This window comes from Melanaphis sacchari, unplaced genomic scaffold, assembly GCF_002803265.2.
Source record: "Melanaphis sacchari strain LSU unplaced genomic scaffold, SCAv2.0 Contig12_pilon_pilon, whole genome shotgun sequence".
Lineage (NCBI taxonomy): Eukaryota > Metazoa > Arthropoda > Insecta > Hemiptera > Aphididae > Melanaphis > Melanaphis sacchari.
The window spans coordinates 4051833-4071876 of NW_020270527.1; the positions used below are offsets into that span (position 1 = coordinate 4051833).

At 21.5% G+C, this 20044-nt stretch overlaps 1 protein-coding gene across 2 annotated transcripts in view; it reads right to left on the reverse strand.

Annotated features, from left to right (window-relative positions):
• Positions 1-20044, reverse strand: part of LOC112591167 — a 147910-nt gene that overhangs the window by 74615 nt on the left and 53251 nt on the right. The gene's annotated exons all lie outside the window — the stretch shown is intronic.

Consider the following 20044-nt stretch of genomic DNA (forward strand, 5'->3'; position numbering starts at 1 on the left):
TTTGCATTAAAAATTCATAATAATATGTAAACTTACAGTTTACATAATAAATCACGTTTTGGTAAAAAACAGTCTCTAGCCAATCAATAAAGGAAAATATGCAATAGCATATAATAATGTTTATTGCATTTAAATTGTTGTAACTTTGATGAAAAATAATTTATAATTAAATTGTGTCATCTGATTATCTGTTGCCTACTAAAATAAGCGCGTAGTGTGCTCATTTTATACCAATGACGCATTTCCACAAAGGTGGTTAATTTTTGTTTACCGTTGAACTATAATATTCACATAAAAATATTGCATAGGTATCTAATTTTGTTACCAACCACATGGCACATACCGTGTCCTACGTATAAGTTTAAATTTTACACTTAATGTTTATACATTATCGTATTGAGTATAAACGCAATTATCCGTTTGTCGTACACATATTATAAGCAATGTATTATCTGATGATTATCATACAAAATCTGTTAAAAATCTGTATACAATACAAAGTTACTGAAATCAAATACGATTACATAAATATTGCATTATTATAAGCTATATTATAATGCATTGGTACATTTATAATACATTTCAAATTTCGTCTAATCTAATATTATTTTTTTTTTATTCGCGGTATACGGCATTATATTATTTACGAAGGCATATTTATTAAGTTCTTAATAGTTTTTGTAAAATAATTTTTTTTTTATTAACAGATTACCTGCATATCTATATAATTATGGTGTTTTATTTTAAGTTATAATCTAATATTATACAAGAATCTTAAATTATAATACTGATAATGAAAAACAAATGCTGTTATTATTATCAAGCTTATTATTAAATGTTAGAAATTTTTATTCATCATAGGTGACTAAAACCAATATTAAAATTTCATCCAGAAATAATAAGGCCTCTTTCTATATATATATATATATATATTATCTAACCGTTAACAATTATATTTTTAGAATAATTCACACAACGTGATCATCTTTCATAATTTTCTTTAATAATTAATTGATTCAAATATTCTATTTTTTAGAATTTTTATAAATATTAAAAATCATGTTATTAGATTATTGAGGTTTTTTTACTACTTAAAAAGTACCCTGTGGGGTTAGAAACTTTTTTTTTTTAATGAGAGCTTTTTTCTTATATATGATATAGAATCTAATATTTTTTTTTTTTTATATTTGGACACTAACTAAAATGTACATAGCTCCCATGGTCATATTTTTCTTAAATAACTAAAAAACTACCTAGGTATTTGAATTTTATTTTTGATGCGTCAATATGTTTAGAAAAATGATGTTGAATAATTTACAGTGGAAAAGGGGGTGAATATAATATATGTATATGGTCTTTTATATGGTATATTTGAAAATTTCAAAAATTAAATTTAAGATAACTGCATTATTGAAGAAAAAGGGGGTTGAACATGCGTGAATCACCCTTTATAAATATATATATATATAAATACAAATAATACACATAGAATATAAAATACAGCTTATGTGAATATTCCCAGTAACTTTAAAAAAGTTAAAAATAAATAAAACTTAAGAAATTCAAAAAATGTTTGCTGACCGTATCGATTTATTTTAGTATTATATATTATAAATTATGATATATTATCACCTTTATAATTATAAATATTTTATCTTTCTATATTCTTTAAAATATTTATAGTCTATACAAATAGTGCATAATACGTTTTGAGAAAGTTTGAGTATAAAAGAATTAATATAAATAAATAACTCAATACTTAATTGAGAAAATATCGTTTACTAACAACAATTAAATAATTTAATTTTTTTTTTTTCATTTTCCATGAAGTTGAATAGGTTTTTATAATTTTATTATAAACGCTATGTTAATTATGTTAATTTTTCTATTGTATAAATCATATTAAATTTAATTTTTGTTTTAAAATAACCCATTTGAATTTTATAAAAATTATGATAAAAGGTTGATGGTATTTTAGTTAGCCGACTTTTTTTTTAAAATTAATAAGTGAATAACATTTATCTGAATTACAATAAATATTTAATTATATTAAGAACTATTATTTATAATATTTAATTTTTATGTATGGTTTTGTTTAATAATTTTAATTAGCTCAATAAGTTTGTTACTCATTATTAAAGTATAATATAGAAATTTGTTATATATGATCAATGATAGACCATTAAAATTTTGATTTTGATTTTTTAGAGGGAGATTACACTCAAGGAGAAACTAGATATGTGTTTTCATTGTTTACACACATCACATAAAAAAGAGTGTATAAGTTTTAGTATATATTTTCAAATTACGTTGAGGGACCAATATAAATGCATATCAAGTGAGGAATTACAATTAATTTTAAATGTTAGATACTAATTAATAGGTAATTAATAAAAATTATTATTGTTTAATGTTATAAATATACATTATCTATTATAATCAAAAGTGATAAATAGGTCATGATTATGATTATTCAATAAAATCGTTAATAATATGAAAAAAATTATTTTGTAATCATTTTTTGGGGTTATAAATATTTCTGGAAATCATAACCATCTTTTCTGACTTGCTCCGTTCAGAATCTAAAAGCATCACGTCATATATAAAGAACTTTAGTTTTGTTTAGTAAGTGCCACCGCCATACAGATTTCACAGTGTCTGGCCCCGCCAATGTTTGCAAATTTGCAATACATTAATTTATTTTCTGTAAAATTAACATGAAAATGAATAGTTATTATTATATTTTTTTTATAAGTAAATTCGCATTATATTTATGAAACAAGCGTGACGTAGAAAATTTGTAATATATTATAAAAACAGTGTTACTGTAAACTGTTTAAATAAAACGGTATGTGTTTTTACAAAACCCCTATGTGAGTATCATAACATAAAATTAAATCAAAATAAATTTATTTTCAATTTTGTTTCATCTTAATATTATATTGTAGACTGCTGTCAATTAAAATAATAATTGTATTATACTTCTTTGTCATTGTATTTGATAATATAGATAAACAAAACTTTTAATACATTTTTTACACTTTATAATATTCTTATAGCCAAGTACCAAAATAAAAGTTAAAAAAAAATCTTTTAATTCTGGCAACATTGTTTTTTTTTACTATTTGTACTCCCAATGTCCAACCCTTCAGTTTTTCATAACGTTGGCTTTGTGCCATATCATTACGACAGCTGCAGTGTTTAAGCTACGACGTCGGAAACGTCGTAGATTGTTCTCTACGTTATTCACTATATTCTTTTTAAACTGTATTTTTTGGATTACTGTTTATAACAATAATAGTAGAATAGTAGAAAAAAACTAAGACACCCAAAATAAAAACAAATTTAATTTTCTTGATAATTTGAAGTATAATTATTATGAAAAATGTTTCACCGCTCCAAATTTAAACATTGCAATAAGGTTACAGTGTAAGTTTTTGATTGGTTAGTTTTTTTATTTTTTTGTTTTTTCCACTTTTCTTCTATTCAAACACTGTAGCTAACTCAATGAATATAAGACGTGGAATGAATAAAAGACCAGTTACCAAACGAAAAACATGTTATACTACTGTGAACTAAAAGTTTTAACTAAATTTTATGAGCGTACTCTAAAAGTCTTATACATATATTACCTATCTATTGGATCCTAATTTAAATTTTATGAAAATTTACAAATTATAGTTTACTAAAGTTTTTTGCATCTTTAAGTATTTTTAAATTTAAAATTGTATTATTGCCTATATATTATGTTAATAATCGAAATTGTATCATGAATATACTCGATAGTTGCCATTGTACTATTGTTTATTTTATGTATTTCAGAAATATGTGTAGGTAGTCAATTATAAAAAAATATTGTTATTAAAATATTTTAACTTAAAATTATTGAAAAACTAAAGCATTTTAATACGTATACCTTGTGTTTGTATTTGAATATTCATTAACTAAGATTATTTTATAAGATCACAGTTTTATTCTGATATATTGTTATATTTCCTATAGTTTAAAAATATAGGTTCTATCTATAAATAAATAATATGTCGTATAGATTAAGAATTAAATTAAGACTTTATATTATGCCATTCATTAGTCGTAAAATTATATTGTAACAATAAAATTATTCTCATAACTATTATATGTGTGCTTAAGAAATTTTGTTATCTATTTAATAAATATTATAATTGGGATAAAATACAATAATTATTAACTTAATTTAGTTTGCATGAATAAAATGCATACCAAAAGATATACCTTGCTTAATACAAAAAAAAGTGGATTAGTTCTAGAGCAATAAGTCTCTCTCAGTAAAGTGTACACAATTTACTTATTTTTAATATTATGATTCTGAACTATTTGAGAAATAACTGAAATAAATACCTATAATTTTACATCAATGACGATTTTAATTTCATGTTGAATTATAAATATTATGTTATGTGCATACGTTTATATTTTATACGCTTATATCAATATATATGCATCATTTAATTTATGGAAACATTTAAAATAGATTGATTATATTGTTTAGAAACGAAACTAATTGTCCTTGATGAAAAACACATAGCGTGACAAAACAATAGTATTTTGTTATGACTGTACTCTACATACTGATTGTTATACTGAATAATTATCACTGTAACATTTATAATGCTTAGGGAAAAGATTTTAACAGTTTAAACTTAAAATATTTATAAGTACTTATGAGTACGGTTTACCCAAATTTTAATTTTTTTGTAAATTTTATAACGCTTATAACTTTCTTTAAAATTAAAATATGAAAATAACTTTTCTAGGTATTCTTGATAGAATGCTTACCTTTAAATTTAAAATTACATACAGTACAACGTTCTCTGATCTGACCAGAGTAAACAGAATATCATAGGACAAAAATATCTATTAGTAAAATACTAAAATATAATAAAAGTATTCATTCAACATTACTCCGAAGTATTTTATCCATTTACTAAGCTTGCAATAATATTAAAATCCGCAAGTTATTTTTACGTTCTAACACATCAGAAACGCTTGTAATAATATGTAATACTCGTATAATATAGTCTTTTTGAGAACTGTCAATGATCATAGACATGCTCCTTGGAATTTTATTTTATTTTGATTTACTCAAGACTAAAAGCTATGACGACGTGATCGGTCAAGCAAAATAATTATTATTTATTAGTTCCTACTCGCGTTCGATTAAAAATATTTAATATTTTTTTTTTATATTTTTATTTTTTCGATTTAAATATTTTATTTGAGTGCAAAAACTTTGATCACGCCCATGTAGGTACACTGATTTACGCCTGAAATAAATCCAGCGCGTGAATGTGTGGATTACTGAACGAGTTTTATTTTAATGACGTTTTAAAACGTTATCGTGCGTATAATATTATTTTCAGCATTATCATTATCACGCAATATATATGTACACATTTTACATATAAAATACATGCATGTACTACTCATGTATAATGTGTCATCGTCGTCATCGTCGATAACGATGTTATTGTTTTACTCAGAATTTATTAAAAGTTACCCCTTTGGGAAACTTTTGGCTGTTAAAACGTATAAGAGTTCCACCGCGAATTTCCGACTGTAATTTATATAATACGAATATTATTATAGTGTAAACACGCGTGCATTCGTTTGTGCGGTCCATGTACGTATTAATAGTATTAATATTACATTATAATATGCCATCGCGTTATCGAGACTCTGTGCCAAAATAATATAACATTTATGTGTAACAATACATATATAATAATATATTACAATAATTCCCGGGTTTTACAAGTTATTATGAATGTTTTGAATACCATCGTCACCGTAAATATATGTACATATATATATATATATTATAGTTACGGAAAGTTGTTTTATTAATTATTGGATTGGCGATTAAAGTAGCTTGAATTAATTCTGTAGGGAGATAACGCCGCGCATAGCAGTACTCACGAGAAAACTTCGTCTTCGCGTTCGAGTGTACGATATGATTAGAATATAATAATAATAACAATAATAATAATACTTGTAATATGCGTACGATATCTACGACTGATTTTATGCCAATTTTCTTGGCCGTTCTATATTTTGTAGAAATTGTGAATACACATTCAGAGTTTATACATTTTAAAATTATTTATATATAATCAACTATATTATTATATATTTGTTCAATCAGTAATATCATATCCATGTTTGCCAAAGCGTACCCTCTCTATTTTTGATGTATGAATGTGTCTACATTCAATTATTTAGTTTTTGGGAAACTAATAAATGTCATAGGTTGATTTTATTGATGAATAATAGTTATTATTATTATTTTCAGTAATTTGAGGCACATAACTGACAATAAAAAAGCTTGACCAAATAAAATCTTTTTTTTTTTTTAAACAAATAATTAAATAAATAAAAAAATATTCAATCATATAATTACAAATTATTATGGGATGATTATTTTGAACATAAAACCGCCCAGTGACAAAACTTTGTGAAATTATATAGGTAGGATATATTATAGGTGCTCGTATATTTTCCATGAATGGTGTAGTTACTTTATTTTAAATGATTTATAATGTTAATGATGTTTAATTAGAGGATGGTAAGCGAATTAAAAGTGAGTGTATGTGTGTTTGTGTGTTATGAAGTATTTTTTTGTTTTTATGTAATGTGTGATAGCTGTAGTTAAAAGGGAATTAGAAACCGTGATCGTTGACTAAAATTATTTTACAAAATATTTAGACTTTGAGATGTTAGATGATATTGGTATAATACCTATGTGTACTAGTTATCAGTTTGTAACTTATGTGTGTCAATTTTAGGCATTTGAGTTTAAGAATTATGTAAGTGAGTCATTGTTGGAGAAAAACTTACGCTTATAATCTGAACAATTTATTGTATTGGACTATTTCACGCTTTTCGTATGGTGTTTTTATTATTATTTAAGTGTACATAATTATAGAATTGATGTTTTCTCAAAACTATCACAGTTTAGTGGCAATCCTTTTTAATATTGATAAAGAGGATAGATACAGAGACTTTGATTTAACTTTATATATAGTATCTACGTTGGTGATTTCAGAATTGAAAAATAGTAAAGTTAGGATTATCGATTGCTGTTTTTATAACAAATTTAAATGTTTTCTCAGTTAATATTTAGTATTATAATATAATATTAGCGAGTTCTTATTACTTGCTATACACCACTTAAACATATAATATGTTTCGACAAAATTTTTGAAATTGCAAAGAAATTACTTATTAAATAAAATCAATATATCAACGTCAGTGAATACATGAAATCAACGTTTTGTAGATAAAAATATTACTGATAGCGTGAAGTAAGAGAAGGCCTTCTTTAAGAAAATAATTATGCAATTTATTGTTAATTTATGTGCTACATTCACGGTTTAACACGCAATACACGATTATATACATACACTAGTACAATTGTAGTGTTTCTTTTAATTAAATGTAAATAATAATTTTTATAAATTTGTAACTTATAATTAACATAAATTATCAAAATAAAATTTATAGGTTCGCATGGTATAAATGAATTACAATATTTAGACCAAAAATTAAATAATACATACAATATTTCATAATATTATACAGAAAACAATAATAATAGAAATTTTCGAGCTTATAAAATTAGTTTTTTTTTTTTTTTTAAATCACTATAACACTAAAATTATTTAAGAAAAAACTGATAGTTTAAATTTGAATATCCAATGTAGTATTGTTGTCAAATTTTCAACGTCAACGCTTATAAAAAGAAATGGTGTTTATATATTTTTAATATTTTTAAATTACTTATAAAGTAAAATTTATGAGAAATCTTGTTCATTTTCAAGCTTTTTAACTTAGAAACAAAATTGTATTAGCTACATAAATCAAAATAAAACCAGAAAAAGTTTTTATTATGATTCCCAACGGGTACGTGACGCAGCTTACATTTTTTTATTTTTATTAATTTATATTAAGAGTAATGATAAAATATTTCTTAGTTAATATTGTATTTTATTTATTCGATAATTTTAAATAATTGCTGTGGCATTGAATAAAGTATAAATAAAATGTCTGCCTAATTCAAAAAATCAAAAATCAAATTTGCTTATTCCTTAAAGTTGGTAGCCATATTTCAGATATTGTGTACTCGGAAATTGCGTTATTGATTTCATTAAATCGGAAGTTATATACTGCTAATTTCATAAAATCAGAGATTTCGTAAAATTAGCACGGAATATTACTACATCATATTATATTCGTTACATTAGACAATTTGGCAAGTAAATACTTAATTTCACAGTGCTAATCAAGCATATTATAATATATATATAATAAAATGTATTATTCTACATAAATTTAATAAATATATTTAAATATGACATATTAGGTTATCAGTACTGACGATATTTTACAAAATTATTATTTTTAGGAATATTAAATTTCTTCTTGATACATTTTCAATCTGTACAAAAATATCCACATTACACGACAAAAAAAAATGTAGAATAAAATTACAGTGCATTTCTAAGTACCCCACTCAAAACAACATAGGTACTAAAGAAGAGACATCTAAAATGAACAAAGCTCGAGGCTTACTAAAGCAAACCTAGCTTTCTACAGTACTTACCTACTTAATATAGACAACATATAATTAAATAAAACATATATTGTGGTAAAACTTTACCTGTAAAATAAATGTCTTTATTAAAACTAAACATTTATTTTGCGTACAACATATTATTTAAAAAATGTATTTTATTATACAATATCAAAAACACAGATTACATAACAAAGCTAAAACACGCATAGACAAAATTATAAATTGAATAGCGTAGTATTCAGTATATTTAAATAATATAATATATTAAGTACCTAGTATAAAATTTATTATTCATTAGTTCTTATAAATTTTAATTAATAATTTTTAAAAAAACGAAAATAGTGTATTTTATTTTATAATATTATGAGTTTTAAGAATGAATATTAAATACACATAGAACAAATAGTTATTTTTTTAATTACATACCTTTTTAGTTTGAGATACAACTATACCATACATATAAAACTTCTATTATATGTTAAATATCAAATTTAAATATGAACAAATTAAAAAAATGATTGCTGTTTAAATTATTTACAATATTCACGTGGACATGGATTTAAATAATAGTCATAGACTATACAGTTAAAATGTATGGGCTTAGTATTAATGTATTTAAAAAAATGTATTTTTATATGTGTCTATTTATAAAAAAAATATAAAATATTTGATAAACTAATTAGTATTTTTACTATTTGCTTTTGATCGATAACTTATTTTAGTTGCGATTTTACCAATGATTTATTATGTATAATCATTTTTGATAAAATATCTAAAAATTACAGAATATTTGAGAAATAACAATAGGATATACTTAACATAATATTATATAATAGTGTGCAGTAATCCTTTAATATTTTTTTGACCATTTGAGGAAAAAATGTATTTAATTTTTAGGGTCTTTACAGTCCTTTAGTAAATGTATATGAATATAATTATTAAAAAAGGATATCCTTTTATGTAAATCTTATTTTTATGTATGATTAAGGCCGAAAGAATATTCTATAATAGATATGTTCAATGTGATACGTATTTTCATGTATAAAGTTTTATATATACTTTGATATTAACTTTTTTTATAATTTTCAGACATTATTTTTTTATCGTATAAATTAGATTAAATTTTACAAATATCTAAATTTAAATACAACTGATTGGAAGTTTGTCCGCATTTGTAATTTTAATGTTTAAATAAATTCTTTCAAGATAAACTATAAATGTGATATACATTTAAAATAACATCATACAATAAAATGTTTTTATTATGAACGAATTATTAAATGTAAATATATTATAATTATCATGTTATAACATTCAATAGATTTTAAATGGGCTTTTTAGTAAGTATTATTTACTTTTAGTGTTTGAATGATTTAATATATTAGCAGTGAAGTTCTCTATGTATGACGAGTTCAATAACTAAAACATTTGCTTAATAATTTAGCTTTTAATAGATAGATGATATAAATAATACGTACCATTATGACATAGGCCACAGAATATTATAGTTTGATAAAAGATTTATAGTGCTTTCATGACTTAGAACTGCATTGTATACCTACTATGCATTAAATCGTACAGTACTTCAGTTGAAATAGATAACCACTAACGTTTTTTAGTTGAGCACAATTAGACAATTAAGTCATTTTGTGGTTCTAAGCATACTAAGTATACTATAGTATACAAGAAAACCTACAAACAACAAATACACCATGTGTCTGAAAAATATTATGATTTCTTTGAAAAGTACCAATTATTAAAAAATAAATTTAATCATTTATTTGAACAAGTATTGTATCTACTAAATTATATTGTATGTGATATTTATTTCATAAAATTAGTTTTGAATTCTTTTCCTAAAACACAATAAAAATTATTATTATTTTTAAGTACATTCATGTTTTAAATAAATTCTTCATCAAAATTGAATATTACTAGTTTAATATAAAAAAATAATATAATTAACAATCATTGTTAATCATTGCAAAATCAGTCTAGTATTTATTAAAATTGCATTAAATTTCCAATGTTTGAACAGAAGTTTATGGTTATATTATTATCAAATCGAATTTCACTATATTTTATAATATATTAAAAAATATGAATTTAATAAATTAAAATAGTAATCTAAATAATAAAGACAATAAAGTTATCAATTGTATTTTTTTATAATAATTACATTTTATTAATTAATGGAGAAATTTTAATAACAAAATATATAATATAATATAATATAATATACAGTTAAATTTCATCATACCAATGAGGACCACCACTTCTTCAGTACCTAATGGTGGAGTATTGATAAAAAATGAATATTTTTTTTCCTAATATGTTATACCGAAATATGGTAAAAGTCATAAGATTTTACCTTAAATTTATACTATAATAGATTTAATAATAACATCATGATTATATGTTTAAATTATTTAATTGATATAGGAAATAAGTATTTTATTACTATATTTAAAGTGGAACTACATTAAGCATTTTCTGTTTAAATTAATTAAAATTAATTATCAAAAAAATAAAATGTACGATTAATAAATTATAATGTAAGCAACTATAATTTCATTTATTTATATAATATAATAAAATACATTTTGAAATATTATTTGCACTTAGATATAAGCGAATACTTTTGACATTATAAATGAATATTTTTAACTAAGTAAAATTATATACCAAACTTTTACAGTTGTCTTTTTCCCCTGTAGCGATGTGGATTTGATAATATTTTAAAGTTTAAACGAAACATTTCAACTTCACGTTTTTGGACAATATTAAGATTTTCTTTTAAAGCTTTATTTACATCAATATGATTACAAGTTATATTTGATCAAACAAAGAAACACATCAACTTTTGTTTAAAATGAGTAAATTATAAATGTGTGATATAGAATACAGAAATACATTAAATGTACAATTTTAAATATAATAAATATGTTTACATTATATGAACGATGAATAATTTATAAATTATATTACACTTAAAATTTTAATTATACATACAAGTAATTTCAATTAATTGATTACATTAATTTAAATTAAGATACCATATTATTTCATTTTTTATTTTTTCGTGGAGTACTTAATAATTCATAAAATATAATCTTTACTCATGATAAATTTACATAGGATGTTAAAATTTGTATTACAACTATTAAATTATATCTATGTAAATTGATTAAATGTATTATTATTTTTTTTTTGAATTTTTAAAACAATATGTATGAATTGATTTTTTAGCTACTTATACGTTTATCTATCTCAAAGCATAGTAACTGAAATATTGTGGAGTATTTGTTACTGATTATACAATTTATAAAAAATAATTATATCCGATGTCAAAAAATCAATGGCGTATTTTTCGTATAAAATAGAGACCATAATAACCATTAAAACAATGTTGATATTTTGTATGGTATTGCAGACTTTCTCATGGCACCTATATATTATTGTATACATTATAACCTATTTAATTTATTTGCTGTCTAATTAATAGGTTATATTTAACTTTATGAGTACAGTAAATTGTTATACCATTTAAAATTAAATATCAAATTTATAAAAATGACTCCAATAATGTAAATGATCTACTATCATAATTGATGTTATGAAAAAGAACAATAATAAATTTATATTCTAAAAACAAAAATATTTAGAAAATGTATTAAATAGATAACACACATTTATTATTATTATAATAAAATCTTTATATTTTAAAATAAATTGATTGATAATAATTGTTATTCACTAAAAATTTTTTTTTTTTTTTTAAATTGTATTTGTTTTTTAGATATATAAATGTATTTTAAGTTATATATTTTATATGCATAAAAAATACCAATATTTTAATTTTTAAGCATATTTCGAGTACCTATGTAAAATATTACACTATAAAAATGCTCATAATTCGTTTAAAAATGTAAATATCATAAAATACCAAAGATATACTACAAATAATGTTTTTATCTTTAAGTTTGGTCAAAGGTCAATTAATTCTCATAATAAAGTTTTATCAATATAAAATTAGTTGTGCTATACGCAAATTTATTGTGTTTTACATTTGTAGAACGAAGAGAATACATGCAGGCTTTCTTAATTATTATCGATATGAAGTGCTATAATAAAATCAATATAATATTGATCATATGAAAATTTCTATTTACGTTAAAACCAACAATAATTTAAGCGGGTTTAGGTTATTTTACATAAAATACATTTTGAATACTCTATTTTTAAACTTATAATAATTAAAAAGAAATACGTAATAGAATTATATAATAGAATAGTATAAAACCATTAAAACTTAAAGAGTTTTTTTTGTTTTATATTTTAAATTTTTTTTAAATATTTTTTCTGCGTGAAACGTAATGTTTCATTGCATTTTATTTAAATTTATTAAGCCCGCCAGTTTTTCTTTTTTTTTATTTTCAGACTATGTTTTACGCTTCGCATTGTACATCTAAGATGTATTAAAATGTCCACGAAATGACGAAAATATTAATGATATTCGTGAATCTTCTGCCTGGTATAACAGATTATACTGACGTGAAAAATTGGTCATAATACAACAGATGATACAAATCTTTCAAGTTTCTACCATTGAATGTTTGAATGTCAATTGATTCCAAAACGGTTCAACCGAACATTATTTTCATAAACATCAAACAAATATCATAAAAGCAAATACGTAAATCTATACATCTTCTTTATGAGTTCATAGGTATATGTATATTTAATTAATCAAATCGATTAGATAAATAATATAGGTAAGAGTTATGACTTAAACTTATGTTAAATATTAGCAACTAATTTAAAAATATATTTGAAACATATTAAAAAAATGGTTGTTTGTTTCTAACCATTTTATCTTTTACATACTTATTAGCTTCTTTAGATAGATGACAAATTATTTATGTATTGACTTATACGCATATTCTAATTTTCGCAGTATTATAGTAATTTATTGAAAAAAATAGTAAGAAATCTTCATTATCTTCAAATTTCCCTTTTATTTAAGTTGAAATTTAAAAACTATACCCATTTAAACTACATTTATAATTTAGGCATATTTTAATAATATATTTTAGCTTTGCCATCTTACATATTTTATTTTTTTATTTTGTAAAATATTATATTTTTTTCTAATATCTACTTAATTTGTATAATTTAAAAATAAAAACCTAATTTAAAATACATAAATAAAAAAACATATTATTTTAAAAGAAATTAAGATAGTAAATATACTCTCTTTGAGCCGTGAACTTCACAGTTTTTAGAATACTATACTATTTCGAATCTCGTGTATTTTATATAATATATTATTATATTATTTTGTTTTATCAACTATTGTCATTCAATAGACACAATTACAGTGGCAAAAAATGTAGAGTATTCAATAAACACAAATATTATACATACAAAAGGAATAAAAAATGTAATTTTTTTTTGTACGGCGATCTGAATTTACATAATATTTTTATACATTATATAAACTAAGTAGTCTTATTACTATTTAAAAATGTATAAATGTTTCGTCTTTTGTATTTACTTTATTTTAAATCTTAACTGCAATGTATAAATTCATATTTACATTTAATATACATTTTATTTTAAACGTAAATATACAATATTTAACCATTTTATATAACAAATTACACATTTAAAATAACTGTAAGTATATAGGTTAGTCAAAGTAGAATTTCTGTTCTGTTCGTAATAGATCACGTCAATCTGCAATTTAGGTACTAGTTACTTTCAAATAAATAATTTTATATACTCATAAATAATAAAATTTTCGTTTAATATTCATTATTTATTTTTATATTTTAGGTGATAATAAAAATAAACCTAGAAATAAAAAAGAAAAAAAAAACCTTAAATAGTACTATTATAATATGATTAACATTAGTAAATAATAGTTATTGCATTACAGATAATTATGTTAATTAAAACAATTAATTCCTATTTGTCTTTTATTTAATAATCATGTGATATAATATAATATTTAGTGAATATTTAAAATGACAAATTGTTTAAAATTAGTTACTGAAAATAAACATCACTGAATAAATAAATGTAAATCATATATTCACAAAACGCAAATACCATAGATTTCTTTAATGTCCTTTAATACGGATATTGCATTTGATTGTAGGGACAAAAGTGGAGTATTGAAGGTTTTGACTTTGTCAATACCCCACTTAGTCAGTCTCTAATACTTATTAGTAATATAAATAATAATAATATGCTTTGCCTTCATTTATATCTTTGACGACTTTTGTGGGAGTTTGATTTAATCTATAATCTTCACTTGATTTATAGAGAGTACATATTATAGACAATATAATTTTATAAATAAATATTCAAATATTAATTTATGGTTAATTTTCATAGAATATTTAAAATACATGACATTTTTGTACGCAATTAATATCGAATTAAAAATGTAATTAATGTGTATACTATATTATAAATAACTTGAAAACACCGTGTACAATCCTCGTAAAAAAATAAAAATAAACAATTTTAAATTATTCATAAAGAAAAATAATCATTATTAATGCATTATTTGTATATATATAAAGTCATTACTTATTTACTTATTACATTGATATAATAAATAATCTATAATTAAACCAAAAAAAATCTTGTTTAATATCTAAAATGGTTAATTTCAACAATATAAAACATAATATTTTGAATATTGATCATCATTACGAATATTTTGCTATTAATTAAATTTAAACAAGGTTATGTACTATAATTTATATGAATGTAATAGTGCTGTTTTTTTAGTTTAAAACAAAACTATAAGAAACCTATAAGGATTAATTTTAATAAATTGGTTAAGGCAAAAAAAAAAAAAATACATTTAAAACATTTTTTATTTAGAATAATATATATTAAATAATCATTTATTTTTGAAGTATAATTATTAAACAATATAGTTAATATTGTAAGTTTCTAATTATAAATAATTTAAATAATGTATTACAATTACAATCTTGTAGAATTTATTACAGTTTATTTGTATTACACTATTAAAGTAATTAGTTTCATAATTTGTCATCAATGATTATATCATATTATATTTGTCTAGTTTTAAAGTAAATTGAAATCATGATTGTAAAATTTTTTGAGAGAAATAATATAAATTTAATGTCTTAGATCTTAATAAAATAAATAATCAGTTGGTAAAAAAGTTATTTGTTTTTTATTTGAAAATTAATTATATTACTACATGATAACAACAGTAAGGAATAAAATGTTATCATAATTGTTTATACGTTTTATGAGTGATGGTTAAAAAATATTTATTTTTACTAGTAAGAGTTTAATAGGCACATATACGTACGTCTACATTTTTGATTACAAAAGTATGTGCAATGATAATGCTGTGGATTTATTGTAAAATTTTAATTTTTTTTATTATTTATTTTAGATACTAGACATTTTTACTGAATGTTTATATAATATAAATTTAAATATATTTTTGACTATGTTTAGTTATTTTTAGATATTTGAAATTTTCTATTTTTTTAATTATTTTTTTTTTTTTTTTGTAGTCGTTTTAAAAAAAAAAAAAATATTTGTTAGGTAATGTGCTTAATAATTTAATACAATTTAATATAATGTTCTTAATAAATTATCCATATATTTATTAAAAAAAAAAAAAAAAAAAAAAAAAAACAATTAAAAATACATAATCACAATATATTTTTATAAGCGATTCAATTTAGAATTTTGAAAATATTCATAAAATTTAATGAATTTAAAAATTATTTTGTAGTTAGAAATTCATAAAAAATGTTCATTTTATATCTAAAATTTTAAAACTAAATCAAAGTTTCTTCATAATTTTTTAAATATATATTAAAAAATAAAAAATCTACCAAATAGTTAAATTAATTTTTTATGAGCTTTTGAAGTTTAAATTTTTACGATGTTTTATATTTACTTGTTAAATAATTGATTACCCTTAAACGATTTTTCAAACGAGAACTTATTGTTGTTACTATTATCATTATAAAATTATCACTAAGATAATGATAATTTTGCTTGTGAGTCAAACATCTATTCTAACTATACTCATGATGTATCTCTCTTTATAGTTTCAATCCGCAGATTGGTTTGCAGCCATCTTCCATTCTTCTCTATTATCCGCTTTCTTTTTTATTTCTATGTATGAGTTGCATCCTTGGTCCTTAATTATTTGTTGAATATACTCCAATCTTGGTCTTTCCCTATGGTTCTTACCGTCTATGCATCCTTCTATGATCAATTTGAGTAGTCCTTCGTGTCGCATTATATGGCCTATCCATTCGTTTCTTCTTCAAACTATATTTTTCCATATTAATTTTCCTTCTGATATCCTCTCTAACACCTCTTCATTTGTCATGATGTATATAGCCATTTAATTCGTTGCAATAAAATATTATTGTGATACTAAATTGTTATTACAAGTCTGTTACATTAATGTTAAATATAATATTAAGATTTAATACTCAAAAAAAAAAAAAAAAAAAAAAATACATAAAGGTACATTACGTTATATTTTATGCACAAGTAAAATTTAATCATTTTTTTTTTTTATTCATGTAATTGTAATAGTATTTAAATTAAGTTTTTCACTTAATAGACGAAATAGACTATACAACCTATAACTTTTAAAGTTATAAGTAATAATATAATTAAATTAGCGTACACGTCTATTAGAGGTTTCTATTTTAGACGTATCCTATGGCTTTTATTCGAATAATTGTTATTAACTATATTGTAAATTTTGATTTCTTTAAAATGAAACAAATTATCTGTGAAAAGTTCAATTTTTAGTTTTCACTGTTATGTTATTAACAAAAATATAATACCATAATACCGTAAATAAACGGGGGTGTTTTTGAAGATCTTAAAATATAAATCTTATAAAATAAATTATAAGATAAAGTTTTAAATTCATAGTCATAATCGTAAGGCCTTAAAAATGAATAAGTTATTTTGTGTTAAAATCATGATAAAAATATATTATTCACTAATATTCTAAAATAAATAATTCAATATATTCAGTGGGCGTATGACAGAATATTAAGATTAAATATTTATATTTTTAATATTTTAAATGAAATACATATTGTTGAGAATTAAAACATGATGCATAAAGTTAATTTTTATAGTTTATATAGGTATTCAGTCTTATCCTTTTAAAAATAGTTCAAAATATACGGCCAAACTATACTTTAGACTTATTCAATATTTTTATAGATGATAGTTAGGTATATGCCTTAGATAAACTTTAATACTATTATGGCCATTTACACAAATGATTTCGTAGTATTTATATTTGAAAATAACCCAGATGAAATATCTAGTCCACTACAAATTAATTTTCATTTAATTGTAATACAAGTCACGAATCTGTATATTTTCCACAGTTCACGTTGCAAATATCTGACCCTTAATTTTTTATTTTCAAGTAATCTCAATGCCAACCTCTTTAGAATTCAAATATCTCGTAATTGCACTCAAATAAAACACTGAATCTATTCTCAAATAAAAAAGAAAATGTCCTTATCATTTCTCCATGTAATTCACTTAACTTTAAAATCAATGCCATTAATGCACACAAAAATCATAGTATAAAAATGTCTTTAAAATGTTCTTAAGAATATAAAATTTAAATGTTGAGCTCTAAAAATCCAAGTTTGTAAGTATTACACCAGTATTTTAACCGATTACTCTACATGCACGGTAACTAACGTACTATAGTATGTATCCCATTCTACTACCAATCCTACATTTAAAATTGAATTAATTAATCAATTCATTAAACATAATAAAAGTACGGTTTACTCAAAACTATAATCTCGTATACAAACTCATCAGTATTAAAAATGTCATCACATAGGTATATAGATTTTAATTTTATCCATCGACTAAAAGCAAAATATTTCAGAGACCTACTAAACTGAAATAATATTACAAATAATCGTAAAATTACTCGTTGTGATTTCTATCACTGGATGTACTTTTTATCCTCTTATTTTTTTTTTTTTTTTTTTTTTTTTTTTTTTAATAATAATAATATTATTTTTAATTTGTTAAACAATTACCAACTATAATATTTTATTGTTCTTAAGCAAATATTTTAAATATTAATTTACTAAATAAAAAGTATTACTTTTAAATTTAGTCACTTTTCTTTTAATATTTACTTTTTAATGCTAATATATTACCAAAAATGTTCATTGTTTATTTTATTCTTACATTTTGGATTTGGTTTTGAGAGTCATACTCATATTAATAACTAAGCTCAATACAATAAAGTGATTTGATTCTTATTCCTTTTTACAATGAATTCATCAAATCACAATTTATTCTTATGGAAACCTAATAGAAAAGTTATAATATTAATTAATTATATACAACAAGAATATTATCCGCTTTTAATTATTGATTACTAATTTATATTTGTTTATTTTTTAAATATGAAATTTATAAATTATTGAATATTAAATATTTTTACCTATATTTAATATTTTTCAATCAAATTTTGATGGAATTTAAATAAATTTAAATTATTGTTGCGTATGATTTTATTTATATAATTAAATAGTTTTTGAATTTTTTTCTTTGGTTAATTTTTAAAAAATGTATAATTTATCCAATTGTATTAAAATACAAAACAGAAATCTTTAAATAAATTTATTATTTACTTTATTGTATCTATTTTTTTTAATCTTTTTAAATAACATTGGTAAAAAATTAAATGCTATATTATTTTACTGATTTACCTTCTCATTATATTCAACTAATATTATAAAATACACTAATTTCATAATGTGTTAAAATAATAAACAGTGTATTTCATTTTTCAAGAAACATCAAAAGAATGTTTTTGACTAAGTCCAAATTATGTAAAGCGAAATGGCGTTTTAATTTTTAGAGTTGAAGAAATCTAAGATCTATTTTATTTTTTATTTTTTTTTTTTTTTTGTCCACGCCTCTTTTATATTACCAAGTCTAAAACTTTTACCTTATTTACATTAAAACAATTTTGAACAGGCAATTCATTTTAATATTAGTCACGATATTTTTGACTGGGGATTCGGCCAAACCAAAACTTCATTATTTTGTCATTTTGGTAAAGTGCCAAAATCAATTTGTCAAAAAATAATATGCTAATGAATACACCCATAAAGTGAAAATGACACACAATTATAATGTCAAGCTTCTCTGACTTACATTTTTTAAAACGTGAATACAGAATTTAGGTGTTAAATTTAAGTATTATAGTTATTTTGATTAACATTTTGTATTTAGACTACCAAAGTTAGTAGTCATTCATCTAATATAATGTAATAAATAATATAATACGATTCTCTTCTATCTATATTCCAGAATAATAATATATATATTGCTTAGTTATAA